The following is a 25,657-nucleotide window of genomic DNA, read 5'->3' as shown; positions in this document are numbered from 1 at the left end:
CATTTCTATCAGGTGTTGCATGTTTATCAGTGGAAAATGGTTGCAACAGTGTCAAAAGCTAAATATCAAACTGCATAAGCCAAAATCTTTTGAAGAAAAAAAAGAACAGTGAATCAGCAGAACTCATTTAAGATTCATTGTTAACCTAGCACAATTTCTGTGCTGGGACAACTTAATGAAGGTAACAGGCTATAAAGTAGGACGTGCAATGGTGAATAGGATGCTGCTTGCAATTAAAAGCAAGCAATCATGGAAGTTCATCTGGATTACTGTTTAGAGGCAGCAGACCCCAAGTATTGGACTCCAACTGTTAGTTACCGTAACAAGTGAACTGCAGATCTAGCTGCTCCAATGTATTTTGAGAACTCATACCAGTTAAGTATACCATGTGTAAGCAAAACGCAAAAAACACCCCAAAAACATATTTATAACTCACATGTCCTTAATCTCTTCCTCCCATCTTTTCCTACAGAGTACTCCCCTCTGGTTGAAAAACAGGTCCTTCACATTCAAACTCTCAGCCCAAAGCACTTGCATTCCTCACTTGGAAATTTAAGCAAGTTACATGAAGGCAGGCAGAGCTGTTTGAGAAAAAGAAGTGCTCTTGATATCCTCACTTTCACTTGCATCAGAAACACAATGGTGTGCAAGTTGAATTCTACTGTTATAACAAATATTTGTTTGAAGAAAGCTCATAAAGGGGAGGAGAGTCTCCTAGCCTTCAGCAGTAAAACTCAGTATCAACTCCTTTCAGAAACAACCATAATCCCACCTCTGCAGGGAAAAATAATTGCAGTATCATAAGGAAAAGGAATCATCAAGAGAAAAAATAAGTCATCTCCTTTCTCTTGTTCTTTAACAGGGTTATAAAAAGCTACAGTATTGGTCTAGAAGCTTCCTGGAAGTACCATCTAAAACAACTTTCTCACCTTGAACTTCAGATTCACTGAAGGAAGATGCTGAAGAAGTTCCTTAGTGAGATCTACCAAATTTTCTTGCTTAAAAGTAAATTTTAAACAGAGTAAGTCTAACATTGAGAAGACTTATGCCATTATCTGATCACACCTCAAATATATTTCATAAGAATATTTTAGCAGCATTTCATACTATCCCTTACTAAGATGGAAATTCAACTTTGCACCATTTTACAATCATATGCACTAAAATTAATGAAGTGAAAATTGAACAGATAGGGTGAGAAAGTTATGCTTTACAAATATGCCAGTAGTACTACAACTTGCAAAAGAGCACATACATCTTCAGCAGGATAGGACCCAATGATTGCTCAACTGATCTTTCCCCTTTCTCCCCCAGCTCGGTCATCATAAAGCACAGCTGAACAGAAAACTGGAAATGCACATTTATTTTTGTGAAGTCATGCAAAATTGACTTCTACTTATCACACTCCCAACACACAATAAAGCCACAAGCACAGTAAAATCCCTGGCATCCCAAAGGATACTTATCCTGTCTAATGTAATCGCTGTATTGGCAAAAGCTCTGAGCTAACCAACCGTTTTAGACAAAGCTGGAGTCTTGGTGGAATTCAAGAACAAAATTGCTCGGATGACTCCACTAAAGTTAACAGCAGATTTCAGGTTTTATCAGCGTTAGATGCTCAACATGAAGTGCAGCAATGTAAGCTCAAAATAACTACTTGAACACACACTCCTCTGAGAAGGAACAATGACAGCCCCTGGCAGAAGTTCATCTGTATGCCTTAATACTATGACGGAAAGACGGAAACCTGTGCTCTTTACCAGCAAAACTCCCCATGATCCTGTACCTACCTGCCTGGTCCTGAGGCTGGTAGATGTCAATAGTTAAATGTTTAAAAAAACAAAAGCTACGGAGGAACAAACACACTGTGCACGCTAGATCAATGAACGTTTCATATGAATTTCATGTATAACACATGCTCTTTGTCAATGTATTCTAGACTAAAATGCCATCCACCTCAAAATCATTAAGCTATTTTTGTGCATCAAATGTATTCAGGTTGTAAGTACAGTGATTTTTCTCCTTGCTCTTTCATCAGAAGAAACCAAATCTGGTATTGTACAACATATCTAAAAGAATATGGTAATCTACATTCCTATAAAGGTAAAGCATTTTAAGTATGACATTTCCTACAATAGACTACTGTACTAGCGTTATTGTGTAGATCAAAATCTAAATGTAAGTTTTATTATAGGACCCAGCTGATAAGCAGCTCATGTCAAAACAATTCTGTACAGTATTACAAAGCTATTACTCGCATGGCTTAATTAGGTCTAGTACAAAAATCAAAATTTTGATATGCAACAATACTTAAAGATGTTATACACTGTTTGGTAAACCCCCTTCAAAATTTAGGGCTGTAAAACGAAGGTCAGAAGGCTGAATTTAAAATTGTTAACACCTACAAGCATTACCTAATCAAAAAAAGAAACTAGTAGATTAAAAAAGTGACTACTTCAAGATACAGAAAGACAAAAAAATACAAAACCCAGTAAAAATAGCATGAACACGTTAGAGAGTATCTGTCAGTCTTAAAAACTAAGCATTTCAAATTCAGCTTCGCCAACACAAGATTTCCATGCTATGACTAGAAGGAATTCTGGCTGGGCAATGACCCTATTGACCGATCTTGTTCTAACCTATACTGTTATATCCTATAAGCCAGTCTGCTCAACTGCTATATAAACTTAGTTGGAACATTTTGTATACCGTGGCTTCTTCCCACATAACAGTAGCCAACATTTGTGCATGCACACATTTTTGTAACATGTTTTTACAAACGTTTTCTATTTATTTATTTTTTAAACAGCAAATTTTAAACAGCAAAATTTAAGAGCCTTTTTGGTTGGCAGCTTTCATTTCAGTAAATGGGATGGAGCACACCTTCAGCCAAAAGCAAGACCTGCAGCAGGGCAGGACTTTGGCTGGCCACACGTTTCCCCCTTCTCTCCTATGACTCCACAGCTAGAGATCGCTCCTACTAGCAGCTGTACCAGCCCCTCATTTCCACTTAACCACAACAGCAGCTTTAAAGAGTCGTGCAGAAGTCTAGATGATGGAAATGCAGGGAAAGGATCAAGATACCCTCAGAAAGCTTCACAACCTTGATTTCTGCCTGCTCAGAGCTGACAAGGTGTTTTTCTTCAAGAACGCACCTGTTGATTCTCTCCCAATCAATTTGTCAATTCAAGTGTTTGTTTTTATTTTACATGACAAAGATGGGATTATGTCAACGTACATTAAATTTCTATGTAAACGTATGGAAACATGGACCAATAAAAAGCAACTTAAATAAAAGCCCTGTACTTCAGAGCACATTTCTGAGAAAAAGAAAAAAAGAAAGGAGAGCTGATTTTCTAAAGCACTAGAACAAGGAAACAGTGGGGAGTGGAAGATATGTATCACGAAGAAACATGAAAGGGAACATTTTTCTCAATGCCTTTCTACCCTTGGAAACAGAGGCAGAAAGATTTATCGCATGCCCACAGATATCAGGTTTGACACTTTCTTCTCTTTTCTACCACAGAGACTAGAAGTAACTGGATAGCATATGGGAATTGTCTAGGAGTGCATGTCATACTTTTTTATTACAAAAGGCAGGAAAAAAACCAGAAGAGATCAGCTTTTTCCATTCCTTCTTTAAATTAAAATCAACTATCACACATCTGAGTCATCCCAAACCCATCACTTTTCTGTCCACAGCACTCCAAGGGTCTGTGAAAGGACAATCACAAGTGCTACCTAATAAGGCTGACTACACAGGGATTCTTGTTTCATGTTACACTCCTCTGTTAAAAAAAAAAGTTGAAAATTTCCACGCTCACAGCAAGAGAAGAAAAAGCCTGTGCATGGGTCCAGTTTTACAATTCTGATTTAGAGCTCCTGAAGCCACTTTTAAGTCAGGAAGTTACCTAAGATATATCACAACTAGTTCAAAATTCAGCTTTGACAGGAAAGCGAGTGTGCTAAAAACAACCCCAGGAACTTAAAAAGTCAGAGCATGACTTTAACTCTGGCTCACGATAATTTTAGACAGCAATCCCTAAGTGCTCCCCACAAGTACTTTGCACAACACTTGCAGGATCAATTTGAAGCTGGGGCTACTTGTCTAAGCTTCATCCTCTTGGTGAAAACGCCATCACCCACGAGTCTGAAGTGTCCATTGACATACCTGAGAAACCCGTTCTGAATGTTGAGCACCTTCTTCACTGGCGTTTGAATCCAAGACGTTTCAACACCAAGAGAGAAGAGCAGACCAGTTGGACAATGTTTAGTATGATACAGAGCACAAGTCTGCCTGTTTATGGATATTGATTGCGGTCTGACCGTAATATTTCATTTTTCTGTCACAGAAATGAATGCTTTCTGTACCATTGGAAAAAATATTGTGGCTGAAAAGACACTGTACTTAAATTGTTTACCCAAAAAGCAGAGCAACTTGAACTTTTCCAACCCCCATCCACGTCTAATACTGGCATCTAACCACCACCCACTCCCCACTTCCCAAAAAATCCCCCCCCCAAAAAAGTACAGCATTTTAAGTTCAACATATTTTAATCTTATTAAATCTGTATTGAAGCCTCCACCCTGTAATCAAGGAAAAAAACTAAAATATGCAAGATCTTATTTAAGCAGGCTCTCTATTTTGATCCACCCACTCTGACAGCCCGGTTGTCTTCTTAGTATTTGGGTTCTTACAAAGTAACAGATCATATCACATTTATTTTTCTGAAAGTTGTATTTCATAAGTTATTTCGATGTTGGGGAATGCAAATGGCCTGGATTTTACAGACATATCCTTAACAGCAGAAATCCCCTCCTGTGCTAGCTCTGCAACCCATTTATTAAACTCAGAGAGAAGGAAGTGGCCGTGGATCAGAATCCTCTTCTGTGCCTTGCCTTTCCACAGCTCTGCTGTATTACTGGATACAACAATACAATATAAAGGCATCCTGTAAAGATCACTGCTAGAGCTGATGCCTCTAAAACATGTATGAAGCTCACTGTCAGGAAAAAAACACACAGGAAAAGTTCACGAGGTCATCTCATTCACAGACATACACAGGATTAAGTTTTAAAAGCATTTGGATATATTTTGAAAATAATCCAAAATACTATCTTTGATTTCTCTGCCTAGTCACACTCCTTTAAGACAGAACTGAGACTCCTGAAGATTTTTTTTGACGGAGTCTATGTTCTAAATATTTTCATCTCCACCCCAGCAAAAAAAAAAAAAAAGGAAGAGGTCAAGGATGTATTATGCTAGCAAGCTGGTTTTTTTAATTTCTTTTTTTTTTTTTTTTAATCCTATGGATTGTCAGTGCTTACTTTAATTTATAATACTAGAGAAACAAAAATCTGTTCAGTGAAATTTATTATTGGGGCAAAACAATCACTAAAATTGATTGCAACTGAACTATTTACTTTGCACAAGGGAATTGGTACAAAATGCCAAGCATGTTGCCAATCTCCAAATTGATGCTAATCTATTTTACTTCAGATCAGTAATAACATCTTGCTAATTTATTTATTCTTTTTTTTTTTAATGTAAGGTGTTGCCAGCTGAACTGAGTTAATAGATGATCTAATTGATTTTCAGGCACCTGAAGTAGCAAAAGATTTCCTGGAGCTGTTCACATTTGGCTATGGAAAGGAGACTTGAGCTGAAACACCACAAAATTGTTCAACTGAATGCTTTTACTAGAAATATTGAAAGACTAAAAAAGCAATCACATTTGTTTTTCCTGCATTCATCACTACTCTGGATATGCACAAATGTAAAAATGAAGGAAACGTGCTTGAAAGCACCTTCCCCTAAATCTTAAGCAAAAACAAGCAAGAGAAAAGCAGCTCAGATCATTCACGCTGGCTAGCACACTACATGTGAAGGCATACACAGAATGAGATAGCACACCAAGAAAGGACACTGCAAGAAGAGGAACCAGACAAACTTCTTTTACCAGCAGCAGCTGAACTTCAGCCTGCTCCTCCACTCTTACCAGAAGGTTACCAGAAGGCTGATGCAGCTCGCAGCACTCTGTGGGACACAGGGAACCCAGTAGGTCCCCAGAGCAGCTCCATTACTCTGCCCGCACAGGAATCTCACAAGGCTCAATCGGCACTGGCAAACGCATCTTGTGGCATTGGGAGCAGGCCAAGTTTGCTCAGTCCCCCCCCAGCTCCCTGCCAGTGCCAGTTCCCCGAAGAAAATGGGGAACAGCTGCTCAGGCAGCTACTGCTGCCCAAATAACCAAATCTGTTCTCTGTTATAACTGGGCTGGGAACTGCTGCTGTCATCTTCATGTGCACTTGTGTGCGCGTGTATGGGGAGAAGGATCAGGCCCCAAAAGCATGCTTTCTCTGTTTCAAGGAGGGGGTTGGTGCTGCTGCCACCAGCTGAAGCATCTTTTATGAGAAGCTGGGGAGCCACGTGCTTGACGACACAAGAAAAAGGCAACTATGGACACAGATTCTTGCTTTCAACTTCAAGGGACGCTAGCACTGATATTTTGGCTTTGCCATCAAATCCAGATGACGAGAGGAAGACTTCCAAACATCCATACACCACTGGAAGGTCTGCAAAGATTTAGCAGGAAATACAGCAGGAGGGAGAGATGCCCCTTCACGGCAGAAAAGCCAAACACTTCCCGATTGCCCCAGTTTGTCTTGCTCAAATTCTGACTCACAAATCTGAGTTTTTATACTGGCCTCCTGCTGGTTTTTGAAGCAAAGTAAGCCAATGACCTGGAATGTAATTAAGGGAAAGGAACTGTGTAGTTTACCTCATCCAATTTGCATTTTGCATACTAAATCATAGCATAAAAAGCTGTTTAGACATATTTTGTCTTGCTGCTCCACTGAACTATTTGTCATGAGAATTGCTAAGATAGCGGGAAAATCCATGAGGTGACTTTAAAAACCTTTTGGTTCACATTTACTTTAATTATTTTTCTTTTTCCTATAAAAGCACACACTTGTCTTGACTGTTTACAAATAGAGAGGCTTTGAGCAAGCACTGTAACTGAACTCAACCATTTATACAACTCAGCATTTGAACAAAAATCATTCACACAAGTTTCTTAGCCTCTGTTCTTAGGGAAAATTTTTTCCTATGATTTTTCCTAATTTTTCCTATGATTATGGTTAGTTAATACTTCTATTTTCCTCCCATAAACACTTTCGCTATTCCTCTGTCTCAGGTTTTGTTAGTTTCAGGGATGAATTCACTATTGTCTCCAGAAGCTGACTACGGCAGTCATTCATGTTTTTTACAAGGATGAAATGAACCAACCCAAGTCCTGTAAAGTAAAGCTTATAAAAAACAAGATCACCGTTAATTAACATGGCAGAGATTGTTTTCCTGAAGCTACTGCAAAATTATGAAAAAATGATGCAAAACCCATTATGAATATTAGGCCACTGCTCAGTCAGGAACCTAGAGTGCTGTAATTGTCATCACAAGACAAAAAGGAAGCAGAAATATTTAGCAAAGCTTTGAGGAAAAAAAAGTGCTAACATCCGTAAGACACCTCTGAAAAGTGCACTGCAAACCAACCAGAACTTGCTAAGATGATAAAGCCAACCACTTCTCCAAAAAAAGAGTGGGCATTGCCTGAACGTTTGACTTAGACTTGGAGATTTCAGCTCCAGGGAGGTGATGAGTTAGAAGCTGTCATGAGGTTTTGTCTTACTGAATCATGAGGCAGTTAAGAGTCCAAGGACTTCACAGAGTTTCAAAATCATCTGACCATCTTTGGAAAACAAGCTCATCGATCCACCAGCACCTGATCATTAGAGCAAACACCTAGCTTTTACTGGATTAACTTCTTTGCTTCTTAATCAAGCCACTTTATTCTTCTTCCAAGTCTAAACTGAAAGAGATATTGGTCTTACCAACTCAATTTGAAACAGCCAAATCTACATAACTTAGTCATTTTAAAATAAGAACGTAGACCACTTCTACTCAAAAAAAAATCCCTATACTTTTTTTTTTTTTATCCCGAAGCAGTTACTTTGTAACAAGCACAAAGGTACTCCTTTCCCAAGGCTTCTGAAGCTAATACAAAAAAAGACATTCTGAATCCACAGGTGGTATCAAGTTTTCACCACAGAGGATTCAATGCATGGAAAATAAATTCTCATGTTCCCTTACTAAAGTTTGCTTGTGGAGAGCATGGAAATGATCTGAATGTACTGTGCTAGACCTCAGGATACTGGACTGAAACGCAAACTTCTATCCCCAGCTTTTCTTGCCTTCTAGATTTTATGCTTTATTCATCATTTTACGAAAAAAGAAATCCACATTCAAAATTACTTTTAAAACTTTCTACACAAGCTGCAAGTAGAGCAGCCGTGTTCATCCAACTCTCATTAGGGGAAAACCTGTTTGGGAGCAAAGTAAATATGGTTCAACTCACAGTCAGATTTTCTTCAAAATCTATTTGCAAACTTAATAGTCCTAACTAGGAACTGTCACAGTGATAACCTCAGTACAGTAGCTCAGGATTACTCTTACGTTTCTTGGAAATAGTTGCAACAGATAGTTTCCCCATGACTAAATATAACCTTCCCAGAGATGGATCAGAGAGTCATAACTCTTTCATAAAGGACGTCTGCTGAAAGCTAAAAATGTTACAAGCAGCAGTTTCAGGGACAGATTTGGCCAAAAGATTGCAATAATGAAAAAAAGTGAATTCTGAAAGTCTATCCTTTCAAAGTACAGGACTCCTTATCAAGCCACCTTCAGCTTTACCTACACAACTCTGAAGCAAATAATATTCCTGTTGAGTAAGGCCAAATACACAATATTTGGCGTTCTCTCCTAACTTTCTCCTTATGCGTAAGAAGAGCAATGCTCCAAGAAAACAAAATAGAAACAAAACCACTTACGATTAATTCTCCTACATGTATCACTGACAGATAAAAGATGCTACCAAGTACAGGACTTACATAGCTTCTTGCTGCAGATGTACCCCTGGCAAAAATAAAATAAGAGACGTACCAGACAGGAAAAATTGGGAATGCTGCAGGCTCCTTTGCTGCTGCATGCTTCCACCTAACCAGGAAAAGTCAGCCTCCATCCGGTATGTTGTCTTGTTATGAGGCTTCAGTTTCAAGAGGAATACAAAGCAACAGTACCACTCTTACTGACAAAGAGAACTTCAGTTTAGTAAAATTCTGTAGATATGACTGATGCTCATACTTTTATGCTAAGTTAACTGGTTTTATTGTCTCCTCTACTGAGTCAGCCAGCACTCAGAACGCATCAGAAGTGACATGTTACAGTAGACACACAAACAGTATTACACCAATCTGTGGAGGAAAAAGTGGATTCAGTCTAAGCATTACTCAATCTTCTATGTTACCTATTCTACTAAAGGAGTAGCACCAGCAGTATGCACACAAAAGGTTAAAAAAAGTCGGAATTCACAAAACAGAAAAATACCCAGCCCCTGGATTGCACAGCATGGGACTAACACAAGTTTTCCTAGAGCCTGTGAAAAAGCAAGTGCACTAAAACTTAGGGCTTTTAATTCATTGTTTCTTTAGTAGTTTAAGGGTAAATTATCACAAACCTAAATAATTTCAGGTGAAAGGTGCCAAACTTTCTATATGTGGCCATTAGCAGTTTTATCTATCCCCCAAATACACCTCCTGCATCACCATGCATCCCCAGTGCTATCCTCTCTCTCTCTTCTGTATCCACAGATGATCATCCAAATAACATTTTCCAGCCTGCAATTATAATCAAGTTCAGATGATTTCCCCCCCACTTTTTAAAATTTTTTTTTTAAGCATTGCCCCAAGACTTGACATCCCACTGCTCTGAAACAAAAATAGTACTCTCTTGAAGAGAACCTAGCCACTTGTTCTTATAAAAGAGATTATCATGCCAACACAAAGGTTGTTGTTTCTAACAGAGTTACTCAAGCATCCTGCAATAAGCCATTCAGGAGTTCATCGTTACTTGTCCAAATAGATTAGTCATATTAGTGCTGAAGCAATGGCATTATGTAAAAGGCTGCTTCTCTGATGTGCTTCATTAGCTCCAAATCATATTCGCAAAAACACAACATGCTACTTCAGCACGTCTGTGGCAATCTGCTAAAAACAATTTATTTTACCGTTGTCCATGATATGGGTAGCCAAAGTATAGCCCATGGGTGCCAGGCTGACACAAATACCTGCTCCTTTAGAGCACGAAAGGTGCAGAGCCCACAGAAACCAGGAGCCGCAGTTCTCACCACTTCGTCTCAGTTTTAGTAGCTCTGCACAGAGGGGTAGCTCACAGACAGGCAAAGGCAGCAACAATGTGCTGCTCCATTTTCTAGAAATTGTGGGTCATTTATATCTGCTGATGAAACTGAGCAATTCTCCAGTGGACTGAATTTAGATATTTATTCAACCTGACAGAATCAAGCTATTTAACAATGGGAGGAGAGCAGGGATAAAATAATGGGACTAGGATGTTATTAAGTAGAGAAGAGGTAGAACAAATACTGACATACCCCATTGTCCATCTCAAACGCACAGGATTGAAGTCAGCCTTTGGAAACTAGGACAAGTGACCTGAATCATGAAAAGGGGCTTTCAAATATATACTGTCTGGTCTTTTGTTTGGATTTGAAGAAAGCAAGCAGCTTCCCTTAGCTGGTGAGTACATTCTCAGAGCTCTTCTGTTAAGAAGCATTTCAATTTACCTATTTGAAATGTAAAGTTTTCCACAGAAAACAAGCTACAAGTTAGCGTCTGGACTTGTTTCCTGTGAGAAACCAAGCAGGTTATGATGTGCAGTCAGTACATTGCAGTATGTAGGCCAGACAATGTTTTTTCAGTAAGTCTTTAAATTAAAATGTGGTATTGTTTGTAGGGTGACCATATTCAGGATCCTAACCCTGGGTCCCATAGTTCAGTATATATATTACACAATAAGCAAACTGTCTCTGTGGTTGTTCCCTACCTGATATATAAAGAGGAAAACCTGCTCTTGCAACCAGCTCAGAAAATGTTTGGCTGTGGGCCAAACCACACTGACAAATGTAACCGAGTCATTCCTGTCCTTGCCCATTTGTGAAGCAAACAGTATTTTCAAAGTCACTAAGATTTCTGATTCATAATCCTGTGAACCTAGCTGTCATGAGCCGTGTGGCAGCCTCAGTGCCGATGCCTCCTGCCCCGCCAGCCCTGCATGCTGGCTCACTTGCACTGCTCCCCAAGGAGACTCATAAAGACTACTGGGGCCCCAAGCCTGGCCTAAACCTACTTACCTGCCTACAGGCATTTTTCAACACCATTTATCATTGTAAGAGTTTCCCATACACGTACTGATGCATACTGTGGTTCAAAGATTTGGAAGTTACCATGTTGGTTTGTATTTGAGGAGGAACGCATGCTGCTTATCAGAAAACTCCCTCAAGCCTACTGTGCCGGTTGCACAGGAGTCATCCCTGTCAAGGCTGTGATACGTCTTTGGTCAATGCAATAAACCACACACAAGACTCTGCACTGCCAGTAAAGACTTGCTTTCCCTAACGAATCCCTACTGACTTTAGAGGAGTTAGTTCCTCTCTTGTGCCAGTACTCATGAATAAAATTCCTCCAGCTTCAGTTTTTTACCGGAGAAAGAAAATGCTGTTCAGAAGATAAGGCTAGCAAACAGTTAACATTAAATGACACTGTGGAACAAAGGAGTGCTCTTCCAGGGGGCTCCAGTCCATCCCTTGAAGCACTAAGCACTGCTCCCACCATTATTACCCACACAACAGGACTAGAGCTGCCTAAGTGTGCAAGTCAAAACCTCTAAAACCTTTGAAGTAAGGTTCTACCCTCACTAACTCTATGCAACATCCCAGGGGTTCTCTTTAAAAAGAACCAAATCTATAAGATGCAAGACACGCAGTTTCAGGAATTCCCTTCCTGTGATACTAAAAACCAAAAATAAGGCTCCATATTCAGTGCTTATTCTTTCTGTTCAGGATGAAGAACTTGGGAAGAAAAGGCTTAGCCTCAGAAATTGGTGGACAGTGATTCAAGACTAGATGACTTACTTTATTTCATAACTTGAAGAAATTTTTGATGCTTCAATTAAAGCACGAGACTCCCCAGTTTAAATGCACCCATACACAGCCTCTGTCAATTCAGTAACTTCAGCCAGGATGCCACAAATAAAGCAAAAAAACCCTACTCCAAACCCCCAAACAAACAAAAAAACCCAAAACACGCTATTTTACTTTATTTTTAATTAGTAAAAGAGACAGACATATGCCAGACAAGCATCTTAAATACCGACTCTCTGACCAGCCTGGCCTATTTCTGGATCTCTCCTTTTGGTATGCTCTATTCTCGTAAGCACATGAAACTATTTTCCACATGCCTCAGGACACAGCCCAGCACCTGGAATACAAATGCTGCGTCAGATCACGTGGTACCAAGACAAAAGTAGTAATATCACACCAAAATTAATCACAGTGCAATAGACCTTTCATAAACATGATCTCTTCCCTCTGTTTCCTTTTTTCGCTTTCTTGGCATTACCAGGAATTCCCAAGATCTGCCACCTTGGTGTAACGTTCCATGCCCTTGTTAGGGCTCAATGATGCTATAGGTAGATCTATTATAAGAACATTGCTTCAGATTTACGAGCACTGGTTAAGTTTCTCTGTACATGGTTTACATGAGCTTTGTTTTGCTTCTAAACCCCATATCTTTCAGTACAGCCCAAGTTTTGCTGTTCAAGATCGTGCTGTCACTGTCCCACAGAGATCACCAGGAGGGCACGAAGGAGCCAGCAATCCCCCACCACACACAACGGGAGATGCATGCCATGATGAGAGAAGTGGCACTCAGACAACAGGTAACAACACCCACATGATTTCAGCTATCAGAAAAGCACACAGATCAAGACCTATTTGTAGACTCTACCCTGTGTGGCATACTAACATGTTATCTTGTTCCTCAGGCATATGGAAGTAGATATTAAACTGTTACAAGAAGGTGAGAAAATGAGAAGTCACCTGCTTTGAAATAAAGCTCTCCTCAAGATCGATTGCCTATTTTTTTTGCAAAACCTACACAAAAAGAATTAAACAGAGCCAGAAGGACTAAAGTCATTTTGCACATACTTATTTCTTGACCAAGAATCACAAGGAACAGCTCCTACATCTTACTTGCACACTTTTCTACTTGCTCTAGAAATACCAGTAAAAGACAAGCTCTGAATCAAACAGCTCCATCCTTAGATGAAAGATGCCTTTACTTCAGACCAGACTCCACAGCACACCTTGTGGTTTTGAGGAACAGAGTAAATCTGTCATTTAGAGACAGATAAGCCCGTCTTCCAAAGGGCCCTGACACTGACAAACTTCAGCAGCTAAGAACACAGCTCAGATAAGATTTCTCTTCCTAAAGTATGCTACCTCAAAGCTGAGCATGAAATGTGCTTGCAGCAGAACCTCAAAGTGGCTGTATTAAAGAAAAAACATTTCTGTACCAAAAACAGCCTATGTGTAACTCTTATGCCTGAGTTTAGGGATTATGTAAGAGCACAGTCTCAACATTTGGAGCATGTTATTTTATTAAGGATTAGGAAAATAAAGCTATTTTAGTTCCAACTTAGAAATTGATTTATTCAGTAAAACACAAGAAAAAAGAATCACCTGCAAGTTTAAGTGCTCCAATACCTTTACCTATAGTTTCCTGAAGATAAAGTTCCTCTGTAACATCCACAAACCATTTTGTCCCCAAGTACCTGCACATTGTTAAGCCAGAAGATCAGTAGTGAGCCACAGCCCTAACTGAAAATTCCTAAAACTATGCTGGCAACTTCAAAATGGTGATCAACTTCACCACCTTAAAAGGGAAAAAAGACAAAAGCTGAAGGCTGCTGATGCTCAGTATTTTCAGAGCCAACTCAACTGGCTTCAGCAAACTGGTCACAGCAAAAACAGCTGATCCCCTCTGCAGCAGAGGAAGATGAGTTCACAGCTGAGAAGTGACAACATGACTCCCACACTTGAGTTAACATCTATTGCAGCCAGAGCTTACAAGGACATGAATGCATACAATCCTTATTTACACCCCACCTGAATGCTACAAATCAGGAAACAAAAATACACTGAAGCAAATACAACAAAAATTTTGCCAAGTTTGGGTTGCTGCTGTCCATTTACCTTTACTTTGGAATCCTTCCTCAATGACTCAGGTATTTCCTACCAGCTTCAGCTTAACTTCAACATTGGGCTTGATGTCAAAGGGAAAGAATACAGCTTTCATAGATGGAAAAAGGCAGATTGTTTTCACATGACCTAAAATCCCGCAAGTCCCATAGCCTGTTGTTTCCCTTTTAGAGCCTAAAATCTAACAGAGAAACTCCATGACCAGAGGACATCTTGAAGATATTTTATCTCATAGATTTTTCAGGCTTTGTTATTAAAGCACCATTAATTGTTGATTAAATTAACATGATTATAAATATATAACCATATATATTACACATTTATATGTATATATTGCACTATGATATATATATTATGTCAAAATATAGTTATGTTAATATATAGTTTATATTATATGAAATATATATCTTAGTATAAATTAGCAATTAAATGGCATCAGCATGACTCGGAGGCAAACATCAGGAACAACAGTACTAGTGAGACATGCTTCATGTACAAGGTGAGAAAGTTGGTATATTTATGAACAAGTATCAAAGTCTCAGGAGATTTAACAAGGGTTAGCAAAATCACAAGGGAGAAGAAAAAACACTTTTCCTGAGTTTTAGTTCATCAGTGGCTTCAGAATGATGGGGAAAATAACTGCAGTGCTGCGTTCTTTGTCTAAATGAAAAGGTTTTTCTGCCTTGTCACATGAATTGCAAACTTAACAAAAATGCAGTAAATGGCTACAAGATAAAGAAGTAAAGTATAAATAAGACATTTATTACTCCAAATGCCAAGCCAAAAAAAAATCATGCCAATAGACAGCATTAAACAGTTGCTCTCCTTTGGTACTTACAACTGCTAAACATTTTTAAGTCTCTCAAAAAATACAGGTTACTACTTTTGGCACTCTGCCTGGGCCTTGGGTTTGCCCATTTAATTTCCAAGGGCTGATCAACTTTACCGAAGTCTCACTTCTTCTAGTTAGAACTGCAATAAATCCTGCATGCTCAGTATTTATAGCAACAGTTCTCTACATCCATGTAACAGCTTGCAGGGTGAGCAACAATGCCATCTCCCTTGAACTGAAAATCATTTTCATTAAGGGAGGAAGGGAAGGAATTAAAAAACCTCTGTGTCTGGTAATGAATTACTAATTTAGCAGCTTTTTTTTTTTTCTTTTTTACAGTACAGTCATCCTAATTCATCTTCCTATATAAGGAAGAAGTTATTTTAAAATGACATGCTCTTAACACTCCTGACAACATTTTTTCTGAAGCAGTGAACTAATATTTTAAGTAGTTTCACTTTAATGCAACGTATAGAGAAGCCACTCTTCATCTGCTAGCAGGGATGAGCATTTGATATGTTCAGCTTCAGCTATAGCTGACAGAAAATATGCCAGCAACTCAATACTTTTCATATTCAAAGAAAAAAACTATGTTTATGCTGTTGCATGTATTTGGTAGTCTGGGTTGTTCTATCATTGCTACAGGGCTGTTTTGTCAACATCAATGAAGCATTATATTAATCTTCTAATAATGTTTTAACAGTCAAACATGCAAGCTAGGTCTCTGTAGAGCATCATCAACAATGTTAACAGGAGTTTTGGAAATTGCCGCAGTCACTTGTCTTTATGCCCAGGCAAACAGAGTCACGTGGGCTCTGCAGAGAGGTGACTTGTGTCTGGTTCTCTCGTCCATGCAAGCACTTTTGTTTCGCCACAGGGTTGCCATCTCCCAGACTCACCTCTGAAACACTTGCCCCTTCCCCTCCTGTCCCAAAGGACTGCAAGCAGTGGTTTCACTCCCTACAACATACAACCATGTTACATTGCACGCTGCCACTGCACCCTGAATACATGAGCAACCACTCCCTTTACCTTCCTCCTCAGACCATGGTTTCTTTTAATACACCTTGTGCCCGCTTCAGAAATAGAATTGTCTTAAGGTATTCTCATCCCTTCCACTCCCATTTCTGCAGTGTTCCTTTCCCTGACACCCAGTCACAACAGCACTCTTGTTTGTGGGAATGTGCTGCTGGCCAGACCATGCAATTACCCTGCTGTAAAACAGCTTTTTCTTTTGAGAATTTTCTAAGCCAGTATTGCTTGTAGAATCCTTTATAATCCAACGCTTTGCCCATCTCCTTCCCACCTTGTAATTTCCAAGCTTGAAGCTAACAGGCAACTTCTCCCACACGTAAAAATTCAGATACAAAGCAACAGGTCATGTGGTAAACATATGAACAGAATACTTTTGAACTAAATCCCCAAACAAACCATAATTGCTACACAAGGAGTTTCATTCCACCCTTCCCACCGTACAAAATTATAATGCTGCAATCAGGCTGCAGAAGTGATGGTAATGTGCGGTTTTAAGAGGCAACACTAGGAAAAGATGCAGGAGAGGCTTAACTGGGCATGTAGCAGGAAAAAAGCAGGGCAAGAAATTCTATAGGTACATGCAATTAGTCACACATTCACATGTCAGCATCCAAAGCTGTTTTCCACCATTGAAATCTGTTTTCCACCACTGAAATAACATCATAAAGATCTGGGAACAAGCTCACACAAAAGGTAAAGAGTAACAGCCAGTTGAACGCAGAATACCCAAACCACGTGGGCTACATCTGAACCTATCCCATGGCAAAACACTGCTTGGGACGTGTATAAAGCACACACTGATCTCCAAACTACAGCTAGGGAAACTCCCAAGCACTTCCACAGAAGACGTTTCAGATTAAAATGACTCATCTATACAAGAGGATCACAAAACCTAAGCAACACAGTGTCTCAAAAAGGAAGAAATCAACCACAGCTCTTCATTATCCTATAGGCTGCATTTATTTGAGAAAACTTGTTCAACAAGCTGTTTGCCTATGAAACAAAGCATCAATGAATGCGCGGGCATGAAAACTGGCCCAGCGCATTCCAGGCCTCAGCTCCAGCGTCGCTTCCCTCCTTAGCAAGCGAAGCCTCCCGATCCCTCTCCTCAAACGGCCAACCCCCCCAGCCGATACGCCACACCACAGCTTGCCCATTAAAGCACCTGTCAAAGCATGCTCTGAGGTAAAAAGGTTGCTGAGCTGAGGCCTCTGTGATGAAAACAGCGATACAGAGAGTTACACTGCATGGAAGCGCTAAAAGGAACCCGTGGCCTGCTTTGTCAGTGCTCTGAGGGCTCCCGGCCCAAAGGCTCAGTGCCCTGACGAGTGCTGTGCCTGAGCTGTGTTAATTGGCCAGGAGAAAAAACAACAACAGCTATAAGTCACTGAAAAGCGAGGCTGTGAAAGTTAAACCTAACAGTTTACTGTCTCCAACAGGTAGCTCAGAGTAGCTTGACATCATTTGGCCGTCAGGGAAGTATGAGATGTTTAAACTTTGGTTTATATTCTCAGATAAACAGAAACTTCATATTGTCGATGTAAAAATGATATAAAGGGCAAAGTACTGTCCACGTAAGAATGATATAAAGGGCAGAGTTGCAGATACACTCCCACCATAGCAAAGTGCGTCCTGACGTGGATACTTTCACGCTCCTATAAACAGATGCATTGCATCCCACGTGCAGGGTCATGGGTGGCACCTCCACGCTGCCTTACACATTCGTTTCTGTTCTAGATTTGCTTCAAGCTGGCTTTCGTTCTGAGTATCTTGCAAAGAGTTTAGAGCTCACTGGTCTCAGTTCAGAAACTGATGCGGTAGAAAAGCAGCTGGTTTCACGTAACAGCTCCCAAAATGACTGATACCTTGCACTGTACGCTCAGTATTGTTTTTTGTTTTGTTGTTTTTGTTGTGTTTTGGTTTTTATTTAAGTCACTTAGGAGCAAACTATACAGTCTGCAATTCTGTTTGGCTACCTACCATCAGTTCTGGCTCCAGGCTCCACAGAAGAACAGCGGCAAGCTTGTTACACGTGCTTGAGTGCCCTTTGCACAGTCTGGAGACGCATTAAGCCAGAAAAACTGAAGGGGGCAGGGAAGAGTGTGATACTGTCTGTCCTTTGACAAGGGAAGAAGAAAGGCTAAGAAACACAGCAAAAATACTAAATTCCTTATTTTTCTTGTAGCCTCAAAATGGTTTTCTTAATATCAACTGAGTGGCTAGGTGGTAAGAATTGTCATGGAAATTAAGCACTGATGATACCTTGATGACTTCCTCCACTGGTATACTCACCTTACTTTATTCACTGTTCTGTGTGAATCAGTTTACAGAAGCTTTATAAAAAGATGCCAAAGTCAGTCTCCAATTTTTATTTTTTAACCTTAGAAAGCCTGAAACAAGTGCTTGCTGTCTTCCACACATGGTGCAAAACCATGGAATCTGACCAAGTGCCTTGAAATTCAACCAAAGCTTCTCTCTCCCACCTAGATAATTTCGTTGTCAAATTGCTGGGATTATGAGAAAAAAACTACCAATGAATTCAGATAAAATTCTGAAATGCCAAACCCAATGACATGGTGCCAAACAAAAATTAACGCCAATATCAAGAGAAAAGCTAGGCTTTCATTTATTCTAGCAAGGCTCAAGCATGTAACTCCCTTCCCCCAAGAGTCAAAATTCTTAAAATATCACTTCTCAATTTGCAATTTGTTGTTTGAGCCCCTAAGGCTGCACACTCTCAAACCGCTTTCCAGCTTTAGAATTAATTCAGAAAAGCCAGATGGAACAGCCACAGCTCCCTAGTGGTATATCCCATTCTTAGGGAAGTTTGGGGGCTTATATTTTTTATTGTAATTTAGCCTAGTGCAAGCAGAACAACATAGCAGACTGCTTTACTGTCACACACACTCTTGGGCCAATTACACTCCTGTAACTCCTCCTTCCAAGGGGCTCAGGCTGATCTACAGCAAGCAGGCTGAAGAAAAGCAGAAAAACTCTTATCAGGATTAGTGTTTTCTCTGCCAGAGGCTTGGGTACCCATAACACACAGAAGGCTGACAGCAATGACTTTGAGGCCTTTTCTACCCTGCAGCAAAACTGCCTGAGTAGAGCCACAGCACGCTCCTATGTTGCAAGATAGAGGTGAACCTGCATTAGTACTTTCACTGCAGACATCTCCAAAATGCATACATCTCCAAAAACCCTCTTATGTGACCAGATGTTTGTTTGCTACTCACATGCCTTGCCCTGCCGTCCCCCCCAACCTAAGGTACAAGCATGAGTAATAAAAGGAAAATGCAACATTACTAATACTCTGAGATTCACTGCTTTGTTAGTTAAGACCCTCTGCCTATCCTTGGCACTGCTACCTATAGCACATTTTGGACAACTGCAAGGGGACTGTTTGAAATTCCCTTCTTCCTTCCATAGACTAACCAGGTGCTTCTCAGTCATTTCACAGCTGGAGATATTTAATTACCTCATTGTACTTACACTAAAATCATTCCACAAGATAACTTTAAAATTGGAGTCAATTCCTCTTTAGAGACTAACTCATCACCTTTGCTTTCCAACACCTATGAAATCTGTCCTGAAATCTCACTCTTCCCCACTAGTTTTGGGATGACAGTAAGCCTCGGACACAGAAAAATTACGTCAAACCTAGAGCAGAGGGTGGCAGAACTTACAGAAGGCTCCCTGCATATTGTCTGCCTCACTTCTCAAGAACACAATTCAAATAAGAAATGTCAGTCACGTTCAAGGTAGCTTGCACAAACCAATTTCAAACACTACTTTAAATGCACCCAGTAGTGTAATATCCATCATTTCCCATTCTTGGGGAAATTAAGGGTCAGAAGTATATGCAGTGGGTATTTTGTCATCTCTCAGATATTGCATATTATATCATTACTATTACTGAAGGCAGACCTTGAAATCCTTAGTTTGAGACTTCCTCATCCTTGATTCACAATCTTCTTCTCACCCCGATGATTATAAAAGCTCAAACTTCATCTCCTGTCCCAATTATTCACCTTGGGACTTCACCACCCAAGTAGGTGCATGCCATATTTGCATAAAGACAAAGAAGCTACTACAAACCTACAGAAAAGCAAATGACACTAATTATTCTGGGTACTCTGAACGGTTACCTCTTCAGTTAAATAAAATAGACTTAGGCTGTCCAATGCATTCAGAGTCAGCAGGCTTTGCTCCTCTCAGTTCACAGCATCTGCACTGTCAGCGAGTGATGCTGCATTAACTAGATATATTGTAAATTACAGATGATAAATATTAGCATCACTCAGAATAAATAAGTTAAATAAGAAAATTACCTTAAGACATTTCAGCAGCGATTAGGTAACATTTTAATGACTCATCTTATTATGGTAAACCACAGGAGACCAGTGTTCCATCATTAGCAAGGCAATAATGATTCACAGCCACCACAAGAGGGACAGTTGTGATTCAGACGTAGCCCGCTTAAAGAAGAGATGCTCCAGGGAAATCTCCACATCCTACAGAAGACAGGCACCGCTGGTTCACTGGTGGTACAACGGAGCTAGGCGGGGATGCAGACAACAGGGAGAATTCCATTTTTTTCATCCTTACACACATCACATTGGTCTACCTCTGCCAGTTAATGCATGTGCTTTAGGAACGTCCTAGTCGCAAAGAAACCACTTGTAAAATGAGCAGGGGAGAAGACATTTATTTTTTCAAATTTCAGAGAGTGAGGAAATGGAGAAAGGGTTGCAGGGGATCCACGGGAATAAACAATTGCTTTTAATCACACCAGGAAATGCATACGAACAACTTGTAAGTAGTATAATCGCTGCCTCTGCTTCTCATAAAGGATTAGTTTTTCTAATTACCGCAAATATTTTTATTGCCACAATGCACACTGAAGAGCAAACAAAGCTGGGAGACAGCTCTCGCTGTCCAGAGGACAGAAGGAACACATCTCACAGCGCAGGCATTTCAGACCATAAAGAAGTTGCTGGCCTCATGAGTTAGTCCGACCCTCGCTTCCCTTTCTCCTACTGTGATGGAAGACCACAGCTTGGCTCTTAACTACAGCAGCGATTTCTCCCCAGCTCGTTCCATCAAGCTGATAGCAACATTACTCCCACCCCTCCCTCATGCTCCCCTGCAATTTGCCTTCACCTCTTTCCATTAAGTCAATCCAGACTTAATCAAGGCCAGAAAGTACAGCAGCTGGGAAACAAATATGCCTGCCCCACTACATTACTACTCTGCTTGTTCACGCCTGCTCCAACTACCTTGTTTTTGTCTTGTCTATACAGAGATCTCAAGGGCAGGAATTAATATTTTGCACAATGACTAACATTATAGGAACCCAATTCCAATTACTCAAAAGTACTGCTGTAGCATACATTATTAAATGTCAGCTTGCTTATGCACCGATTTTGTTGCTATTAACGCAAAAGCAACATTCCTGACTGGTTATTGAAAATGCCAACTTACACTGTAAAGCTTCTTGAAAAGACTTTTCTCCTCCAAGTCTTAGATCAATCCCCTTGCTCTAAAGATTCTTCCATTTCTCTCCCATTTTTACAGCTATTGTTTATTTAAATGCTATTGAATTAGAAGAAATTAAAGAAAGAGTCAGGAAAGCTCTGAGTCACTGGAGGAAAGCCACGATTTTACCCACGTGAACCAGGTATTGAAGGCTTTCTAGGCTGAAATCAACAGCTTCCATGCATACTGCTTTGGGACATGGTAAAAATAAGCACGTTCATACAAAATCAACGTGTTTTTAATCAAAATGGATTCAAAATATCAGCATTTCTAGAGGGATAAACTTACAAGAACAGTCGAAGATAATTCTGCTAGTCAAAAAAGATAATTCTGAGGGGAGTCCAGCCAAAGGGAGAGATATGGTGCCTATGGAGGGCTGAGGCAATGAATGAAGGGGGAGGAAACAAACAAAAAAGGTGTTTCTTAGGGGTAAGTTTACCAGTACAGCTGAAAAACAATTCTGCAAAAAGTAACAGATCCTGGCTTCCAGAAAACCATTAAAAGATCTAGACGAAGTTCAGATCTTTTTGCCTAATGAAGGATGGCCAGCCATCAATCAGTAAAATGAACTACTTTGAAGCTTTTCAATTCAGAAAGACCGGGACTTCCATCCCCATCCAGCTGTGGAAAAACTAGCGCAGAACATACTTGCAGTAGCAAACCTCAGGGACACATGGAGGTCGTGACAACAGGTCAGGGGCTCTTACATCCCTGTATAACGATTTTGGCCACATGAGTCTGGCTTGTTTTCCCACCTGAATCAGAAAAGCTCTGTGCTGCTAGGTCAAAGGGGCTGACTTTATCCTTGAGAATATAAATAGACAATACAAATAGGATTAAAAGTGTTGTATTACTGGTGCAACTGCTACTGAAATACTACAGCTAGTTCTGGAATCCACAGCTCAAAGACTGAAATGAGATCTGATTCATGAAAAGATGCAAAAGTAAGAAGATGGAAGATGTACCTTTAAGTTCAATTTAGTATGTTTGTCTTATTTAGGTCCATTAAAAGGTAAAAGGGGCTATTTAGTCTTCAAGTTCTCTCCATAGTGGATGAAAAATTCAAGAACTAGCTTCAAGTTCAGCAAATATGTACCAATTTAAAATAACGGAAGTTGAAACTATGCATATTTAGACTACACAAAGCAAAATACTTGCTTTTTAATAACAAAATTCCTGAAAATCTCTTTATTAATCTCAGAGAGGACAGAGGTACGTTTCTCCACATACACAAGCACTGTAATTTTGAGCGGGTATATAGGTATTAGGTATATTCTTTTCTAAAAGAAGGAAAACATTTAAATCAGTACTACAACTTAAACAAGGTGGACTAGATCATTGTAAATTCTTTCTAGCTTGTAGTTGATCACTTGTTGCAGTGTCATGGCAAAGAACCCTGTTTATCAGCAGGGAGCTGAAAACATGTGAAGTCATGTTAATGCAAATACAAAATTGAAGTCCAGGCACTCTGCAGATCCTCAAAGGAGGGGCTGCCAAGAAAACATCTCAACCTAAAAGTCATTACCAACCAAACCAACGATTGAGGTTGTTGCAACGATTTTTAACACACACTAAAAAGATTCACTGTATGGAGATGTGCATTCTCCCAAGCATATAATGCCTAACAGCCCCAAAACATCCATTTGGCTCTAACAACTTTATTCGCAAAGCACATCTGGATTATCATACCTCTGAACGCTTACTTTCAGGAACCTACACCATTGCAAACTGTGATGGCAACGGTAGCCAGATACCACTTAAAATAACTGAAAGGAAGCAATCTAGGAGGTCACTGAAATTTGGAAACAAGCTGTGATATCTGCCCTACCTGCATGGCTGATTACAATTTTGCACTTCAATTTCCACCCCCCCCCAATCAGATTTGAACTTAATACTCCACTTAAATAAAATGGTGATAGCACAACTCATAACTTCTAGTATTTCCCCTTTCATTTTTTTTTTTCAAATACTGCAATGAAAATCTTTTTGGACAAGATAAAACACACAGGTATGTTGTTAGAATTTAGAAGACTTAATCTCCTTATCAACCTTCTTATCTAAGCAGCATACAGTACCATTTCTGTTTCTTGTTCCAGCAAGCAGAAGATAGCAGTAGCCCCTCTGCTTTCATATCACATTGGTCTGATGCAAGAAAGAACCCAGTGCCTTTCAGTTATCAGCAAAGCATTTTTTTCCTTTATTTTCTAAGTGAAGGACATTGTGGAAAAGCAGGGTCTCACAAACTCCATTTTCTGAGAACCCAGATTAGAAAAGGGAAAACAGTAGTAGCAACCAGGGAAAACCACATAGCACAGACAATTTACAACTAGTACCAAAGCTGCCATAAGAGTCACGGAATACTCCAGGTAAAATTTCATTCAAAATAAATACATCGCCTTCCATTAATGTAACAGAATTTACATTCCATCTCTCTTCCTCAGTGCTTTTCTATCGAGTGTGTTTTAGGTTAAGAGCATGCAAGAATGCCAGGAGCCTAAAAGAAACCCCAAACAGCTCGAGGCAAGTCTCATACCTTTCCATTTGGTTTTGTGAAGCCAAGAAACAATACTCCCTGCCACAGAGACTAAACTCCACTGAGCCACTAATTTTCTTTACATAGATTGTCTGTTTTTGGAAACTGCTGTGATCGTGTACAAAATGACAACAGGGTTTTGGAGGATGCAGTTTCTATATTCAGAATCCCATAGAAGTAAGTAACTTTAAATAATTGCAAACCAGCTCAGAACTCTTCTGATCTCTTTAGCAAAGAAAAAAAACACACACTAGCAAGAAGTTTTAGATATTTCACTACTCTTACCCGCTGCACTCTCACCACATTGCTGATGCCTCCTCTGTTCCCAACAGTTCTCATCTAAGCCATCTGCTTCAACTGTTTCTATGCGTTTATTTCTCTTTGTAACACCTTGGAATCCTAGTCATAGCACTGGAACCCACTAGGCTAGGTGATATCTAAATACAGGCAGAAAACTTACGCCCACAAAGAGAAAAAAAAAACAAGGCCCTTGCACACACACAGCGCAAACCTGTCCCAAACAGCTTGCTTCTCCCATGCGGCCACCCATTCCCCAGAAGGCCTCCTGTGACAAACATGACAAACTTGGATCGTCATGAATGTCAGAACCATCAAATTGTCAGACAAAAACAAGCCTAGTTTGTACTTACTGTTTTTACATCCCCTGACTTCGGTCACACTCTGAACGCATTCTGAGAAATCCAGAACAGCGGGGAAGCAAACACACCATTTCACACTTTTCATCCACTACATTACATTAAAGAGCTGTCCACCTTTCTCAGAAAACAAGGCTTCTTCCCAGCAACTACAACTTTCTAAAGTTGCTGCTGATGAGATCTTGGAACGAGTCAATTGTCATTTTTAGGAGCTGGAATTTGGATTGAGATTAGAAATACACTACAAACCTGGTGTGGCCTACCATCTGCCATCAGTTATGCTTCCTGAGGACAGTTTTGAAAACATTCATTTCAACTTCTGGTCAGAGCAGTGTGATGAGGGTCAAAGCAGCAGTCAGTTAAAAGTTGTTCTTAGAGCAACTCTCTCGATATCAAGGAAAAAAAACTTTCCTACTACCTAGATGTCTGACAGACTTGATATATGCAGAAACAGTAAGGCTCTCACTACGCGCTGAATGTTGCATACAGTTCCTTCCTCTCACAAGGATCATAGCTGTCATCCCCTGTTCTTCAACTTTGTTATGTGCTGCTCAATGAAAGATCACCACAAACTTTGCTAAGTATCAACAGAAGCCACTAGACTTGTAAATAATGCCACAAACACTCAAATTAAAATCACACGCCATACTGAGTAGTGGTTAACACATGGAGGCTGCGTTGCCAGGCCTTCAAAACCCTTACAAATATCAGCTAAAACTTAATGCAAGCACATGAGGGAGAGACTGGAAAAGAAAGGATGCATGGAGAAATTGTTCCACTCTAAAAAAGAGCATTCACACCACTGAAGGAGGGAGCTTACCTGTGTACGGCACTAACTTCAGAAAAGGGAGGTCTTACTCTGGAAATGTGACAAAATTATCTTCCTCCA

The 25,657-nt window shown here is 40.0% G+C and overlaps 1 protein-coding gene and 1 long non-coding RNA gene across 2 annotated transcripts in view; one reads left to right on the top strand and one right to left on the bottom strand.

Moving 5' to 3' along the window:
* Nucleotides 1–25,657, bottom strand: part of PHLPP1 (PH domain and leucine rich repeat protein phosphatase 1) — a 132,167-nt gene that overhangs the window by 68,516 nt on the left and 37,994 nt on the right. The gene's annotated exons all lie outside the window — the stretch shown is intronic.
* Nucleotides 1–25,657, top strand: part of LOC308188879 — a 32,492-nt gene extending 6,835 nt beyond the window's left edge. The window contains exon 2 of the long non-coding RNA XR_013945828.1: nucleotides 473–25,657. This is a non-coding gene — a long non-coding RNA (uncharacterized lncRNA). The remainder of the gene's footprint in view (nucleotides 1–472) is intronic.

This window comes from Anser brachyrhynchus, assembly GCF_964034855.1.
Source record: "Anser brachyrhynchus genome assembly, chromosome: 2".
Lineage (NCBI taxonomy): Eukaryota > Metazoa > Chordata > Aves > Anseriformes > Anatidae > Anser > Anser brachyrhynchus.
Note: the sequence above shows the minus strand (reverse complement) of the source record. Positions and strands in the feature narration are given on the sequence as shown.